General features: G+C 37.7%; 1 protein-coding gene across 1 annotated transcript in view; it reads left to right on the forward strand.

The window, feature by feature from the left end:
• Positions 1-1,592: 1,592 nt before the first annotated feature.
• Positions 1,593-17,215, forward strand: part of LCA5 (lebercilin LCA5) — a 43,231-nt gene continuing 27,608 nt past the window's right edge. Inside the window, exon 1 of the mRNA XM_080666739.1 lies at positions 1,593-1,784. The gene's annotated coding sequence lies outside the window, so the exon portion shown is untranslated. The remainder of the gene's footprint in view (positions 1,785-17,215) is intronic.

Genomic DNA, 17,215 nt, shown 5'->3' on the forward strand with positions numbered 1-17,215 from the left:
ATTAAAGGTATTAAATTTGAAACCAGGAATTGAGTGGAGGCAGGTTTGAATCTTGGCCCTACCACTTACTACTTCAGTATCTTGTGGTAGATTCTTTAACCTCCCTGAATATTTTCTCAGGTATAATGATAAGTAACTATCTGTCATGAGTGATGATGGAATGAGATTATACTGCCTAACACCTGTGAGTGAATAAATTTGTTTCATTCTCAACTGTCCCTGAGTGTTAACAACCCCCATTTGACTCTGGAGAGATATGTTTGTTTGTTTTTTCACCTAAATACAACATATTTCTTGGCTCTTTATAGCAACTTCTTTTAAAGTAACCCACTGAGGCATTTATTAAACTATTTCAAACGGAGTCAATAACCATTGAGCTATTTTTAGAAGAGTATTAGCAGATTTAAACAAACGGCGAAGAAAAGTACTTCAGTGCCGTTTTAGGGATGACTCATTTATTTTTCACTAACAGATGGTTGCTATCTTCTACCGAAAATTACATTTAATCGTGGTATTGTTTAGGTGGGTTAGTCTGAAAGTCGAAGTAAAATATATTGACAGGATAAAATAAAAGCTCTGAAATTGTGCAAAGCTGAGAAAACGAGGTGAAGCAAGAGACGGAATGACCATTTTCAAGGTCAGAAGACTGATTAGAACGCATTTATTTGCCTTGATAAATTAGATTCTCTGCAGATGGAGGCAAAGCCCAGTTCTGGAGAAATTGACAATGGCAAGAAAGGGGAATACCGTGTCAAACATCTTGACAACCAGAAGGTTCAGAAAGGGGCTTAATCACAAGGAACAACAACAGCCCGTAGTTATTGGAATGGAGAGACGTAACCTTCACGGAAGAGATGATTTTCTACCTCCTGACATCAATTAATGCAGTTTAAATGCACTGTCATTTTTTAAAGGTTTTGAAAATACGTCATGCAACAGCTCTGAATAGGTTACTGGCATGTACCACAGATGTTTCCTTTTACAGATTTGTGTGCAAATGTTTCGAATGTCCTTCCACCTCAAACCTGTTCCAAAACCTAAAAGCCACTTTCAAGCCAAATTCCCACGATCTAGAGGCAAGAGTATTAATGCACTAACTCCGCATTCTCCTGAAAATCAGCAATTTCAGGGCTCACACCAAGAAGGAACTAGCTAGCTACGTATTGGTTTATAATGTCTTCCGAATTTAAAGCCAGTCGATTTCCGAAAGGGATTCGAGACTATTGTTAACGTTTTAATTGTGCAGTCTCCAATTTCCACAATTCACGAACCCCCGTCGCCTCCGCGCGCGTCAACCTGCTCCCACCAGCCGAGGCCCAGGACGCTCGGCCTCGGTGTCTCACTCCCTCAGTTTAAAGGGCCGCAGGCTACTTTCGCTGAGCGACGGCGCTAAGTACCTCCCTGCTCTTGGTCGCCGCTAAAGCTAGAGCGGTTTAACCAATGGCCACCCTCTCCTGTACTCATCGTCCCGCCTTCCAGTTCCACCGAAGCCAATAGAATGGGCCATCTGGCAGCAGAGACCAATGGAAAATCTGGGCGAGCATCATTGGCTGCGGCCTTCCCGCAGTGGCGTCTGGGCCCCCGCCCCCGTTACCCTGGAGCCGAAGTCGCCACGCTCTGCCACCCAGCAGCTGTCGCCCCCGCCCCTCCGGTGTTCAAACCTCCCGCACCCCGTCGACCTCCGAGCCCGCCCCGCAGCTGCCGCAGGGGCCAGGAGCCCACTCTCCGGCGGCCAGACGCTGAGGTCCCGGCGGGGAGTGGGTCCCCAGAGAGAAGGCAAGGAGGTGGGACGCCGCGTCGGTCCGAGGGGGGCGGGAGGGGCAGGGCGGGTTGAGGGTGGGCTTTGGGGTGGGCGCGGAGACCGTGAGGAGTTGCGGGGTACCAGGTGGGACTGGAGTGGGGGGGGAGCTAGCGATTCAGCGTTCGTGAGTGGGAGCGTGCTAGTAGAGTTGTTAAAGCGGGAGGGATGAAAGGATTAGGGGTGCGGGAGGATTTGGGGACGCGGGGAGAAGAAAGTCCTAGGAAAATAAATGAAATGCCTGCAGCTGGGAGAGGGCCGGGAGGAGGGGAGGTTGACCAACAGGTGCGGGATTGGGAAAATAGGAGGAGGAGCGGAGGAAGGGTTGTTTCATTTGTTGGGTTCTAGAAGAGACGGAAGGAATTGCAGAAAACGTAGAGAAGGGGTTAGGCGTTGTTTTTAAAACCCCAGAGGCCTGTGGAGATTGAAGGTTGGAAAGGAGGCTGTGAGGCTTTTGGTAACTCTGGGTGCCAATAAATAAGAGATGAAGACTGTGGTTAGAGTGGAAGGGTTCTTAAAGAGTGTGTGTGTGTGTGGGGGGGGGATTTACACTTCTTTTAGGGACGGAATGAGAGGAGGAAAGAGGGTTGGCAAAAAAAAAGTGGGCCTTCTTGGCATAGACGAGTTGGCGTGGGTGCTTAAATAGTTGGTGTTTTACATTGGCAGGACCAAGGAGTGAGATATGCTGTAAGTGTAAAATACACATGGGATTTTGAAAACTCAGTATAAAAAAGAACATAAAATATCTCTTTAATGATCTCATATTTGTTATATGTTTTGGGTTAGATACATAACATTAAAACATAAAATAATTTAACTTTTTTTTCAGTTGCCACGCAAGAAAATACAAACAGGTGAGATTAATATATTTTATCTACTCCAAAACATATAACAAATATAAAAGATTATTAAAGAGATGTTTTATGTACTGAGTTTTCAAAATCCCATGTGTATTTTACACTTGCAGCATATCTCAGTTCAACTAGTTACAGTTCAAGTGCTCAGAAGCCACTGTATGAGACAGCACGGTTGTAAAACTATCTGCAGTTCAGTTATATGCCATGGTGTGTGTCAGGAAGGAAACCAATGCCTATTCTCACATGCGTTGGCGGACAGCAAGACATCCACCATCTGCAAGTTCTCTCAGAAGGGCTCCTGGCCTATGGAACTCCTTGCAGATACAGGAGGCTCTGTGCTGTAGCTGGTGGTGTGGTGGCCTCCATCCATGCCCCACAGTGCTCCCTCCCGGAGTTTCCACAATCCTCACCCTCCTGAGCTCACTACCTCTATTGTGAAAAGTAACATGGGCCTGGAAAACGTGCGAAGAGAACATTGGTAGAGACTGAAATCCCTCTGGCATGGCTGAAGAAAAGGCTTGCCCAGTTGTGGTGAGTAATCCAGGAGACACCCTCAGAGTAGCCCAGAGATGAGGCCACATTTCTACCTAGATGTAATCAGGAGTGGCCTCATTACTTGAAGCCAGCAGCTTTATGCCTTTTACTTTTGCACATGCTGCTTCCTCTTACTGAAATAAGGTCACCAACTGCCTTCTTTTACTAACATCATCTACCATCCCACCTCCCTAAAACATAAACCTACTACCCAAATCATACTTATGCTTAATCTCTGCTAGTACCTAAAGACTCCATTTAGTCCTTATTGCCTCTAGAAACCTTTCCAAACTCCCTTCTGTCCTCTAATCTTAGGTTTGAGTTTACTTAGTCTCCTTTACTTCCCTTTATCATTGGTACTTACACTCTTACGTTACCTTTCTCTTCTTGGCTGGGAGTTTATTAACGGTAGAGGATCACTTGTGTCTTGTTTTTGTATTTCTAGCTCCATCCTTAATACTAACACTTACTAGGTGTTCAGTAAATATTTCATGAATGAGTGAATATTCTGTAATGTTTTCATTTGATTGACTAAACTTTAGGAATATGTACTACAGTTGAGATGCTTTAATTTGACCCATTGTTTCAAAGAAGTTAAGATGCTTTAATTGGCCCTAACCGGTTTGGCTCAGTGGCTAGAGCAGGGGTGGGCAAACTTTTTGACTCGAGGGCCGCAATGGGTTCTTAAACTGGACCGGAGGGCCGGAACAAAAGCATGCATGGAGTGTTTGTGTGAACTAATATAAATTCAAAGTAAACATCATTACATAAAAGGGTACAGTCATTTTGTTTTTATTTCAATAGTTTTATTCATTTCAAACATTTTAACAAGAAGAATGTAAACACTAATTATTATAATTTGAAACTTCAAAAAATGGAGGAATCATAGCACAATAACATACCTTATATTGAAGATGGCAAAGGCAAAATAAAATTGCCTAACAAAGGAAAGGTACAAAAGCCTTTCAAATTAAACTTAAATATAATGAAATAATTTAAAACTAAAACAAATAGAAAAGAACAAAATGTGTAAACAGTAAATTAAACATTTTCTTTAGTGCAACTTCCAAATTATGCCCGGGACGTAGATGTAGATGGCAATGTAGACTGGGTTGAAAGGTTTTTGGTCTTTAAAACATCAACTTCAGTGGGAACAGTGTTGTTGGTCTCCTTTTTAGCTAATGCTCTGATACTGTGCTCTCCAGGGGCATGTCTCCCTACATCACCACGATAACGTGTCTACACATTCCCAGGGTGATGTCAGGGGACGCGTCCGTGGGCATTACAAGGAGCCTCTGGAAGATTGAGAGGTTGTTCCTTCTACTCAGAAGAAGGAGCTGCGGCCGTTTTCCCGACGTTGCCATGTTAACACTGCTGCTGGTGAAGGAGCGGAGGGGAGAGCAAGAGAACCCTCCGCTCTTTCGGCTCCGCGGGCCGGATAGAACAGCCGAACGGGCTGGATCCGGCCCGCGGGCCGTAGTTTGCCCATGGCTGGGATAGAGCATCCGTCTGCGGACGGAAGGGTCCCAGGTTCGATTCTGGTCAAGGGCATGTACCTTGGTTGCCGGCACATCATCTATGTTTCTAACTCTCTATCACTCTCCCTTTCTCTCTGTAAAAAATCAATAAAATATTTTTTTTAAAAAATGCTTTAATTGGATCCATTGTTTAAGAGAGGCTAATTTATGCCTTAAATTTTAAGTCTAGCATTTACTGTGTTCTGACCGAGTCTAGGACATTGGTCGGCAAACTCATTAGTCAACAGAGCCAAATATCAACAGTACAACGATTGAAATTTCTTTTGAGAGCCAAATTTTTTAAACTTAAACTTCTTCTAACCCCACTTCTTCAAAATAGACTCGCCCAGGCTGTGGTATTTTGTGGAAGAGCCACACTCAAGGGGCCAAAGGGCCGCATGTGGCTCGCGAGCCGCAGTTTGCCGACCACTGGTCTAGGAGACCATATTTAAAATCTAAGCATAGTTTGATTTTAAAGCAAGAGTAGTGTCATGAAAATAGATGTAGAATAAGGAAATGCTTTTGGAATATTCTGGAACATAGGTAGAGAAATGGAAAAATTTATTTGGTTTTATTAATTTCTAATCATTTTTCTCCTTGTGGGAGAGAAGCAATTGCAATTTTAATGCAGCAATATTGTTTTTATTTTTATCTTCGGTTATTTTTCTTTTGGGGGAGAGCGATCTCCTTATTTATGTTTTTCTCTATTTTTATTATACTCACCTAGTTGTCTGTTGTGTGAGCTCTTTTGCTGGCAGCAGAGGTAGCCAGGCAGCAATGTTTTATACAAAGAAGCTGAACACAGAGAAATGACAGGAACAGTTATTTGATTTTATACAAGTTTTTTTCTCTTGAAACTAAACTTTTCCTTTTTTCTTTTTTTATTGTTGACTCTATTACAGATGTCCTTCATCTCCCCCACCCACCCCTTTGCCTCCCTTCACCCTGCCCCCTCACCTCCTACGCCTTCACCACTTTATTGTCTGTGTCCATGAGTTATGCATATATGCATATACATTCGTTGGCTATTATAAATAACACTACTATGAACATTGGGCTGCATATATTCTTTCTGATTGGTGTTTTAGGATATATACCCAGAAGTGGTATCATTGGATCAAAAAGCAGTTCCATTTTTAATTTTTTGAGGAAACTCCATAACAGTTTTCCACAGTGGCTCCACCAGTCTGCATTCCCACCAAATAAATCAACAAACAATAAGTACTGGAGAGGATGTGGAGAAAATGGGAATTTTGGATTCTATAGATTTATATCCTGAGTCATTTGAAACTGTGTATAAAGGAGGCATTCTGATACTGAAGGAGCTTAATTTTTTTATGACCTGTTTTGTATGACCTATACTATTTGGGACATTTTTTAGGAAGAAAATTTGTTTTTGGATGAAAAATGACAAGTGTTAGATTTAATGTTTTCTAACATTATCATGATAATGCTCTTGGCCATTTTTAGAAAATAAACACATATTAGGAATTTAAATTGGGTAAGACTTACAGTTTTTCAGGGTTTTTGTTGTTGTTGCTTTTATCTAGTTACCCCTGTACAGATAGGGAAAACAGATGAACAACTTAACCAATTCATTCTTGGTCACAAAGAATTAGTTTAAATTACACCGAGTGGCCAGATTATTATGATCTCTGAACGCATAATAATCTGGCCACTCAATGTATTTGTATCTCAAATGGGTACCAAAGTATTCTAGACTTTCGTTGGCGATCAACCACCTATTTGCCCTGAGCTTTCTATAAGCCAATGCAAAGGGGAAAACTGATCAGGTGCACGATTTATAGTATCTTTGATATCAAATAAATGAGGTACTCAAGAGAAGTACACTGAGTGGCCAGATTATTATGTGTTCAGAGATCATAATAATCTGGCCACTCAGTGTAGTTGGAGAACTATACATAGAATATAAATCTTCAGTGTTCTATTAATCTACATAACTTCGTTCTTGTAAGAAAAAATTAATTTTATTTAGTTAACATATTGTGACTAGTTTATATTAATTAAATAGAAGTTATTTTTGTAACTATAAGTGAAATTTATTTTGTCTGAAGCCCTATTAGGTCATCTTAGTTATTTAAAATTAACTCAATAATAATATTCCAACTTTACTATGGTAATGGTTCTAAGCAAAACTCTTTGACTTGCTAACTTTTCTCTTGGGAATTTTAGAGATTTAATGAAGCTTCCTGGCAATTATTTGAAAGAGGGAAGATTTAACATTTCCTTGTTAAATAAAGGCAAGTTAAATAAACAGGCAAGTTTTATACAATGAAACTAGTAATATTCTATTTAGAATAACATTACAGAATAATCTTTTATTCCTCAAAAAATTAGTAAATGGTGTTGTAGTTACCATGGTGAACTAGACAGAAAAGATTTCTGTTCTCATGAGTCTTATATTTAGTTGGAGAGACAACAAATGTAAGATTATTTCCAATAGTAACAGGGTCTATGAAGAAAAAATAGTAATAAGATATTGACTGGACTCACTCTAATAGAACTTATGGGGGCCATCGTTGAGAAGGTGGCATTTGTGCTGTGAACAGGATAAAGATAAGGAACCATCTTTGTGAAGTTCTAAGGAAAGGGCCTTCTAGGTAAATAAAGGGTGTAGCAAGTACAAAGTCTGTGAGTTGGCAACAAGCTTGGCATCTTTGAGGCACAAAAGGAGGCTGCTTGGCTGAAAAAGCAGATGAGGGGAAGAGTTGCATGAGGTAAGGATGAAGAAGTAGGCAACAAGGGCTAGACCTTACAGGAATTTTCAGGTTTGATTAAGGAATATGATGGCTGTAGGAAGCCATTAAAGGGTATTAAACAGGAGAGCAATGCCAATTGATCATTGTTTCAAATAGTGTTTTCTAACTGAGGAAGCAGGGATGAAAGCAGACTATCAATTAGGAGACTATTGCAGAAGTTCAAGTGAGAAAAAGATGTTGGCTTAGACCAGTGGTCGGCAAACTGCGGCTCGCGAGCCACATGCGGCTTGCGAGCCACGGTTTGCCGCTCTGTTGACTAATGTGTTTGCCGACCACTGGCTTAGACTAAGTAACAGTGGAGATGGTAAGAAATAATTAAATTTGGAATATATTTGGAGATAAAAACCACCTGGTTTTACAAATGGTTTGGATGTGGGATATGAGCTTAAGAAGGAATCCAGAATGATCATTAAATTTGCAACACAAGTCATTTAGTAAATGAGCATGCCATTTAATGAGATCTGAAAAGCAGGAAAGAGTGGTGGTAGAAGGGAGATGGATCATAATTTTGGTTTTGGACATGTAAGTGCGAAGTGACTTAGATGGAGTTGTCAGATAGGAAGGTGGATATATGAATCTGAAAGGGTAAAAGAAGTCTAGATGACATTACCTAAGGAGAGAGTATAGATAAAAAGTACCAACATGTCATGCCTTGTGCATTCCAAAGAGATCAGGAATAGGAGGCAGATTTAACAAAGGGGATTGAGAGGAGACAGCCAGTGACATAGTAAGAAAACCAGGAAAGCAGATGGCAATGGAAGCTAAGCAAGAAAATAGAGTGTTTTCGAAAGGGAGGAATGATTAGTTGTGTCAAATGCTGTGAGGTTAGGGTCGAATAGGACAGAAAATTGGCTATTGGATTTAGCCAAGATGAAAGTCGTGGTCTATTTTAAAAAAAGGTATTTCAGTGGGGATGAAAACCTGACTAGTAGGGATTCAGAAGAAAATGGTTGGAAAAGAAGTAGAGATATTCTAGATTATAGATTATTCTTAAAAATTTAATTGGAAATTGGAGTTGAGAAATTGGGTTGTAAATGCAATAGGACAGGGAGTCAAGTGACAGCTTTATTAGAGCCTCTTTGTTGACAGAAAGGATCCTGTAGAGAGGACACAATTGCAGGAGCACAATTTTTGAGATGGTGAGGTGGTGTGGGGAAGGAGACTCGTGAGAGGTTTAGCTCTAAAAAAGGAGCAGAAATGCTTCTTCAGTTTTTAGCAAGGAGAGGACTACAATATGGGATAGTTGCAGATGGAGGTGGCTTCACAGATGAGGTAGTTCTCATATGATTGTTGAGAGTGAAATACTGAATAGGTCACCCAATTAAGATTCAGAAAACTTGTAGTCCATTTCAAGTTTTACTTAGTTCTGAGATCTTAGATAAACTGTGATCTTGGGTAAGTCACTTTGTCTTATAGGCCTTAATTTCCTTAATCTATGTAAAGAAAGGGGTGATTCCCCAGGGTTCACCTGTGCTAAATTGTTATGTAATCTTATTAAGCTATTGTACTTCGTGTTTATAAATTTATAAGAAACCGTAGTTATTCTAATAGTTGTATTATCTCATCTCTGTCTATTTCTTTTGGTCTAATATTTCATGTCTTTTTTTTTTTTAACTTGTTAACTTTTGTTTGCCTACTTGCTTGTTTAAACCATTTTTCTGACAGCACTGTCAGCCATACGATGATGTTTTTTTATGAGGATGAAGGACCACATTTTTAAAAGTGACTTTTCACAAGTGCCTAAGTTTCTATTCTCTAGGATGGCTTTGATCTTTGGGTTGCTATCTTTTCTAAGGAGTACTACTTGTTTGTTGTCATGAATTGTAACAGAGTACAGGATAATACAAGTATGGTATATGTTAGTTAGAAATACCTGCCTTATTTTTAAATAGATCCTAAATAATTAGAAGTTTGGCAAAGGTAAAGTATTCTCTAGTGTTCTTGGAGCTATTCTTGAATTTTTTTATCACTATTAAGAAAGTATTCTCGCCCAGCCGGTATTGCTTAGTAGTTGAGCATCAACCCATGAACAAAGAGGTCTCCAGTTCAATTCCTAGTCAAGACACATGACAGGGTTGTGGGTTCAATTCCCAGTAGGGGGCCTGCAGGAGGCAGCTGATCAATGATTCTCTCCCATTGATGTTTCCATCTCTCCTTCTCCCTCTCTAAAAAATCAATAAAAACACATTTTTTAAAAAATGAAAAGACAGTGTTCTCATGTAATTAGCATGTAATATTTTTACAGAATATGTAAAGGATATATACATAATTTATTGTGAATGTTTTTCTTCATTGCTTCTCTTTGATAGAAGAGCCAGATCCTGCCCTAGAGGAACTCATAGTATATTTTTGCTCATCTTGATTTTCTTGTTGTCTAAAATGGCATCTGTAATTTTTTTCTTGAACTAATGGGTACATGAATTGAATAGTAGTTTCATGGACTTTGGAAAAGTGATTGCTTTATCAAGTTGTAAAAGGGGGAGAATAATTGTTAGAAATTATTGGCTTTAAAATGACATGTTTGCTATGAGTGATGTAGATCTGACCATATGCATTTGTTTTCTTTCTCTTTGGAGACAGTGTTAAAATAATATTAAGGCGGAAAAAAGGACAAACCTATAGCATTGAAGGAATGATAGCGTACTCTCAGTAGATGAGCAATTACAACACATTTCTGAAAGAGGCAAAGAGTAATGCTAGATGAAACAGATTAGAACAGAGGAAACTATGTCCTAAAATATTCAAGAGGAAACTGCAGCAAACAGAGATTCTAATGTATCCAAACAGAATATCAAACAGAATCTCAGAGAATCTTGGGATTTAAAGTCAGAAGTAAAGGATGATTGAAAATGGGAAGGAAGAATAATTGAAAAACTATATATGAAGTAGTTTTGCTTTCTTTCCTACCCAAGCCCAACGTATAGTTACAGTCAGTGTAATTATTCCCTGCCCTACACCCTTCCCTCCCTTTCCCATCATAAATGCAGAGTTAATTTCTTCTGGAAATAAAAAACAAGCAACACACACACACACACACGCACACACACGCGCACACACATGGAAAAGAGTTGCCCAAGTGGACATTTGTGTCTGGAGATAATCCCTCTTCATTCTAGATGAAAGGGAGTCCCCAACTCACATGTATATGTTTTCCAGTCATTCTTCCTTTTTCTTCATTCTTAAGTATCAATGGACAACCAAAACTTGCCTCCAAAGTAAAAAACAAAAAACAGAATAGCAATATAAAGTAAAATACCTGAGACAAACAGAAAAAACTGTCACCAGATGAAACAGATAATTCCTGGATCAGAAGAAATCTTAAAACATTTAGTTTTTTCAGAGGAATGAAAATACGTCGCCTCTGTAAAGTAAGAACAGAAGAACAGAAAAATTATTTTTAAAAAATCAGAACAAGAAAGAGTTCTTGGAAATTAAGATGTTTGCACAAATTAAAAAACAAAACAAAACTTGTGTGGTTTAGAAGATAAATTGAGTAATTCTCTTTGAAGATAGTACAAAAAAGAAAAAGAGAACATGTCTGTAATGTAACCAGTAGATGTTTCAAAAAGAGTAAAGAGAGTCACTTATCAAAAAGGTAACATAACATTTCTGCTACTTAAAAATACAAGTTTCCATATCAAAAGGAAGAGGGAGAGCAAAGAGCAACACAATCAGTGAAAAAGGCCCACATCTAGGCACATCATTGTGAAATTTCAGTAGAATAGGAAGGAAAATCCTAAAAGCTCCTAGGGAGGGGGGAAAAAGTTAACTTGTAAAGGAATGAGAAACAGATGAGCACAACTGCAGTGTAAACACCCTTAGGGCAGGCATTTTTTGTTGTCATTACTGTTACATAGTGAGAGCTAAAAAAAAAAATGTTGATTAAAAGAATGACTCACATCTCACAAGCACCTCTGAAGGTTTAGAAGACTGGAACAGAGTCTCCAAAGTTCTGAGAGAAAATGACTTAGAATTCAGAACCTCTGAAAATTACCAAGTATGAGGACAAAATAAAAACATTCTCAGGTATGCGAGGGCTTAGAACACTTACCTCCTAACTCATACACCCTTTCTGGAGAAGGTATTTGAGGATTTGGACTGGTAAAATTATAATGAAAACTAATAAAGATGATGGCATAGGCTATTAGAAATGGTGGATTAACTTATGAGTACAGTAAAAGTAATTCCAGAAGGACAGCGGTGCAACAGGTCTAGAAAGTAATTGGTTTAAGTTTGAATAGGAAATCACAGGTCTCCACAAAAAATATCTGTAAGGTGAAGAATGGAATGGAATTTAGGTTGTATATAGAATGACAAACTGGTAGATGTCAGTGATCATAGAAGGATGCTTTTTCCTTTCAATTAGGCGGGGAGAAAGGACAATTAAGAATTCTAAGGAGAAAATCCTGCATAACCAACATGTAATTGCATATTGTAACCCTTCAAACTGAGGTTTAATTAAATCCTCATCTTTCATAGTTTAAACATGCTAATTCAAGAAATACATAAGCATAAAAGTAGAAGCCATTAAAATAATTGCCCCAGGGATCAAGACTCTTGGATATTGGGGCAGTGGATATCTCCTTAAAAAAAAAAAAAATGTTTTTATTGATTCTTTTTTTTTTAGAGAGAGAGAGAGAAGAAGGGAGAGGGAGAGAGAGAGACTGAAACATCCATTCTCTGCTTCCTGCATGCCCCCTACCAGGGATCAAGCCCACAACCTGGGCATGTGCCCTGACCAGAGACCTCTTGGTGCATAGGATGACGCTCAACCAAGTGAGCCACACTGGCTGGGCAATATTTTCTTTAAAACTATATGCATGTATGTGGGGTGGGAAATGTGCTGATGCATCAGATGAGTGGCAGGTAATGTTTTGTGGATTCTTACCCTTTGCAATGAAAAGTTAGGTGGCACCTCTAACTAGATGATTGAGCTACTTCTGCTATGTGCATATTAAGTCAAATCATCCTCATATATTCCATATAATCAACTTTTAATTATATTGGAATTAAAACTGAAAGACTTTTACAAGGAACATGAATCAGAATTAACTGAGCATCTCGTATGTTTGAATTGTAAATATAATTGTTGGTATTTCCTGAGTGCTTATTGTATGGTAGTGATTGAATTATCCCATTGAATCATTACAATAACTCTCTAAAGAAGTTACTATTATTATCCCTATTTTATAGATGAGAAAATTGAGGTTCAAATTTAGATTGAGAACTTAGGTGACTTCTCCAGATTTACACGGCTGATAAGTAGTGAAGACATTTAATTGCTCTAGTCCATCATCCTTTTTTTCTAGACAATTTTTATTGTTTTAATTAAATCTTTATTGTTGAAAGTATTACATATATCCACTTTTTTTCTCCTATTGACCCCTTCTAGCCTGCCCTTGCCCCCCACTCCAGGCCTAGACAATTTTTAAATGTGTAAATATTTTCTTTCATGACTGCAGGCCAGTTTACATATTTTTAAAATATTAGTGCTTATTGGAATTGCTGATTTCCTATCCAGTAATAATTATAATAAAGAATTAGATTGATTGCCATACACTAAATACACTAGAAAGTAAAATCTTAAATTTGTTTGCTTACTTTCAAAAAATATTTTTTACTAAGAAAAATTTCAAACATACAAAAGTAGAGATGTTACAGTGGTGAAGCCATGTGTCTCTGTCACCTAGTTTACATAACTATTAACTCATAGACAATCTTATTTCAACTCTGCCTTTACCTACTTCCCCCTAGGTCAGTGGTCGGCAAACTCATTAGTCAACAGAGCCAAATATCAACAGTACAACGATTGAAATTTCTTTGGAGAGCCAAATTTTTTAAACTTAAACTTCTTCTAACACCACGTCTTCAAAATAGACTCCCCCAGGCCGTGGTATTTTGTGGAAGAGCCACACTCAAGGGGCCAAAGAGCCTCATGTGGCTCACGAGCCGCAGTTTGCCGACCACTGACTAGGTTATTTTGAAACAAACCTCAGACATTATTTAATTTTATGTGTAAATATCTCAATATAAATCTCTAAAAGATAAGGATTCTTTTTCGTTGTTTTATTTTGTTAATCCTCACCAAGGATATTTTTCCATTGATTTTTAAAGAGTGGAAGGGAGTGGGAGAGACAGAGAGAGAGAAATATCGATGTGTGGTTGCCTCCTGCACAGGCCCCAGGGATTGAGCTTGCAACCGAGGTACATGCACTTGACTGGAATCAAACCCAGGACCCTTCAGTCCACAGGCCGACACTCTCCTACCCACTGCGCTAAACCAGTTAGGGCAGATAAGGATTCTTTATAAAATTAAGCATAATACCATTATCTCACCTAAAGCAATGGTAGTTCCTTAACATCATTAAATGTCCATTCATTAAATGTCATCATTAAATGTCCATTGTTTAAATTTTCTCTATTACCTTACGATTTTCTTTTCTTTATAATTTGTTTGCATATAATTTGTTTCTGAAAATTATAATTTCCATATTTAAGTCTATATTGAAGTAAGGTTTATAGATTATAAGTGCTTATTCCCTTTCTTAATATATAGATAGCCCTCTCAGTCTCTTCTTTTTCTGCTTGCGTTAAAGAAACTGGTTTTTCCTAGTAGAATTTGCCACATTCTGGATTTTTGTTTCCTTGTATTTTTTGTAAAATGTTATTTACATTTAGAGATTTTGTCAGAATCAGACTTAATTTTTCTTGAAAGGAAGCAGATTACTTCAGAGATCTCATTATGTCCTACCTGGAGGCACACAGTGTCTGCTTATTTCTATTCTGTGGTGTTAGCAGCCATTAGTGATCATTATTTCATTATGGGTACAAAATGACAATATTTTAATTTTGTCATTCTAATATTTTCTTTTTCATTTGTTAGAATAATTCTGTAAAGAAACACTTCCCATTAAAGCTATTACTGTTTTGAGATACAGCTTGTAGCAAAATAGGCAAGATATATGTTTGATTTTTTCTCTTTATTATATCAATTGTCAGGTGAATTAAGTTGGTTCCCTAGCATCTTCCAAGGCTAATTAGTTTTTTTAAAAAAATATTATATGACCCCATGGATTTAAACATATCTGTTGTGTTTTATAATAAAATTCTTATTGGTGGTGAAATTGTTCCATCTTTTGCTATTATGAGCTTCTTCAAGTTGGCTCTTGAGCCCTTTTGACACTCCATCTGGTGTCTGATAGTTTCCTTGCTTTCTAGTGTAACCACATTTTTAGATTTGTAGATTCATCTTATATGTTTCTTCCCTCAAATGTGGAATAAGATATTTTACAAGGAGCATTTGTTTCTTTTAAAGGGAAATAGTATTTAGACACTACATCTGGGTGCTAGGAATGTTCTTTGCAATTCGTTTGTTCCTTATTTTAGGATTTTGTCAATGAGCTAGGAGATAGTTTTTTCTTAGTATAAAATCCATCATAATCCATACTTACACGTCTAATTCAAATTTGGACTACAGAGTTTTAAAATCCCTATTATTTTATATTTGTTTCTGCCTATGTTAAAAATCTAATTTCTAAAATTATAATTTCCATGTTTAAGTCTATAAAAGCTATAGACAATGAAATGTAGCTCCTATCCCTAAACTCTGCTTTCTTTCTTCTCCTAAAGCTGTTTGTTTAATCACCTAACCAGCAGATGTGGCTTTTTAGTTTTTAATTAATTGAGATTTAACTAAATTAAAAATTAGTTCCTCAGTCTCACTTGCCACATTTTACGTGTTCAATAGTTACATGTGGCCAGTGGCTATATTGGACAGCATAGATTATAGAACATTTCCATTCTTGCTGAAAGTTCTGTTGGACAACCCTGCCCTAGAGACCCCTCCCTTTTTAAAATTAGGTGTTTATTTTATTCTTGTGTTGTTAAAAATACAAATGATAAGTGCTGGCGAGGATGCGGAGAAAAAGGAACCCTCATGCACTGCTGGTGGGAATGCAGACTGGTGCAGCCACTGTGGAAGACAGTATGTATGGAGTTTCCTCAAAAAACTAAAAATGGAACTCCCATTTGACCCAGTGATCCCACTTCTAGGAATATATCCCAAGAAACTAGAAGCACCAGTCAGAAAGGATATATGCACCCCTATGTTCATAGCAGCACAATTTACCATAGCTAAGATTTGGAAACAGCCTAAGCGCCCATCAGCAGATGAGTGGATTAAAAACTGTGGTACATCTGCACAACGGAATACTACACTGCTATAAAAAAGAAGAAATTCTTACCATTTGCAACAGCATGGATGGAACTGGAGAGCATTATGCTAAGCAAAATAAGCCAGTCAGAGAAAGATAAATATTACATGATCTCACTCATTTGTGGAATATAATGAACAACATAAACTGATGAACAAAAACAGATCCAGAGACAGAGAAACATCGATCAGACCATCAAACCTCAGAGGGAAGGTAGGGGAGGGTGGGGGTTAGGGGGAGAGATCAACCAAAGGACTTGTATGCATGCATATAAGCCTAACCAATGGACACAGACACCAGGGGGGTGAGGGCATGATGGGGGGGGGGCGGGTGGCAATGGGGAGATAAAGACACATATGTAATACCTTAATCAATAAAGAAAAAAAAACCTGTTGAATTAGCAAATAAATGAATGGAAAAATAAATTTGATTATTTAATATATATATGTGTATATATGTGTGTGTGTGTGTGTGTGTGTGTGTGTGTGTGTGTATATATATACCTCTTTCTTTAGTAAATGGTAATATATTTTACATGCTTTTCTCCATCTTCTTTTTCTTAATATGTCCTGAAGTTCACTCCAGATTGCAGAGAATATACAAAGATAGTCTTCATTCCTTAAATAGCTTCATAATACTGTACTTGGTGTAGATGGTTAAATATATATAGCCAGTTCCTTATTGATGGTCATTTTGATTGTTTTAATCCTTAACCACTGCAATAGTGCTGCAATGAATAGTTGTAGTGCTGTCTAATGTATGTCTTTTTTCACATATTATTAGAACCACTATTTTTTTAACACTAATTTCCTCAGTGGGATTTTTGTTTCTTCTAATTATTAAAAAATATACTAATTATAAAAATAATCTAATTTCATTTTATTAAAAAATAAAAATATATTACGAGAGAGATGAAATCATCTAAAATTCATGTTGCCCAGACAGACAATATTTTGGTGTATATGTGTACCCTTTGCTTTGAAAATATTTTTCAGTTCCTGAGTTCAAATCGAATACTTTTTATTCAATGAATATGTTGAAATCCTATTGTATATACCTGTTTAAATTTTTCTTTGCCATAATAGTATAAACATTTTGCTTGTTGACACAGACTTTTTGTAAACATTTCTAACAACTGCATATTATGTTGTATTGATTTTTACAATATTGTTCTTTATAAAATTTTATTTATTTTTCATCACCATTTAGCCACTCTATGCACTCTTCCACCTCTACCCACCCCTCTTCCTCTACCCTGCACCATCACCACACTGTTGTCCACGTCCATGAGTTCTCTCTCATTTTTTTGTTCTTTTTTGCTCAATCTCACTACCCGCTTCCACCCCACTCAGAGCTGTCTGCCTGGTCTCTATCTATATAAGTCTGTCTGTTTTGCTTGGTAGTTAACTTTGTTTATTAAATTCCACAGTGAGTGAAATCATATGATACTTGTCTTTCTCTGACTGGCTTATTTCACTTAGCATAATATTCTCCAGGTCCATCCATGCTGTCACCA

This window comes from Plecotus auritus (genome assembly GCF_963455305.1).
Source record: "Plecotus auritus genome assembly, chromosome: 4".
Lineage (NCBI taxonomy): Eukaryota > Metazoa > Chordata > Mammalia > Chiroptera > Vespertilionidae > Plecotus > Plecotus auritus.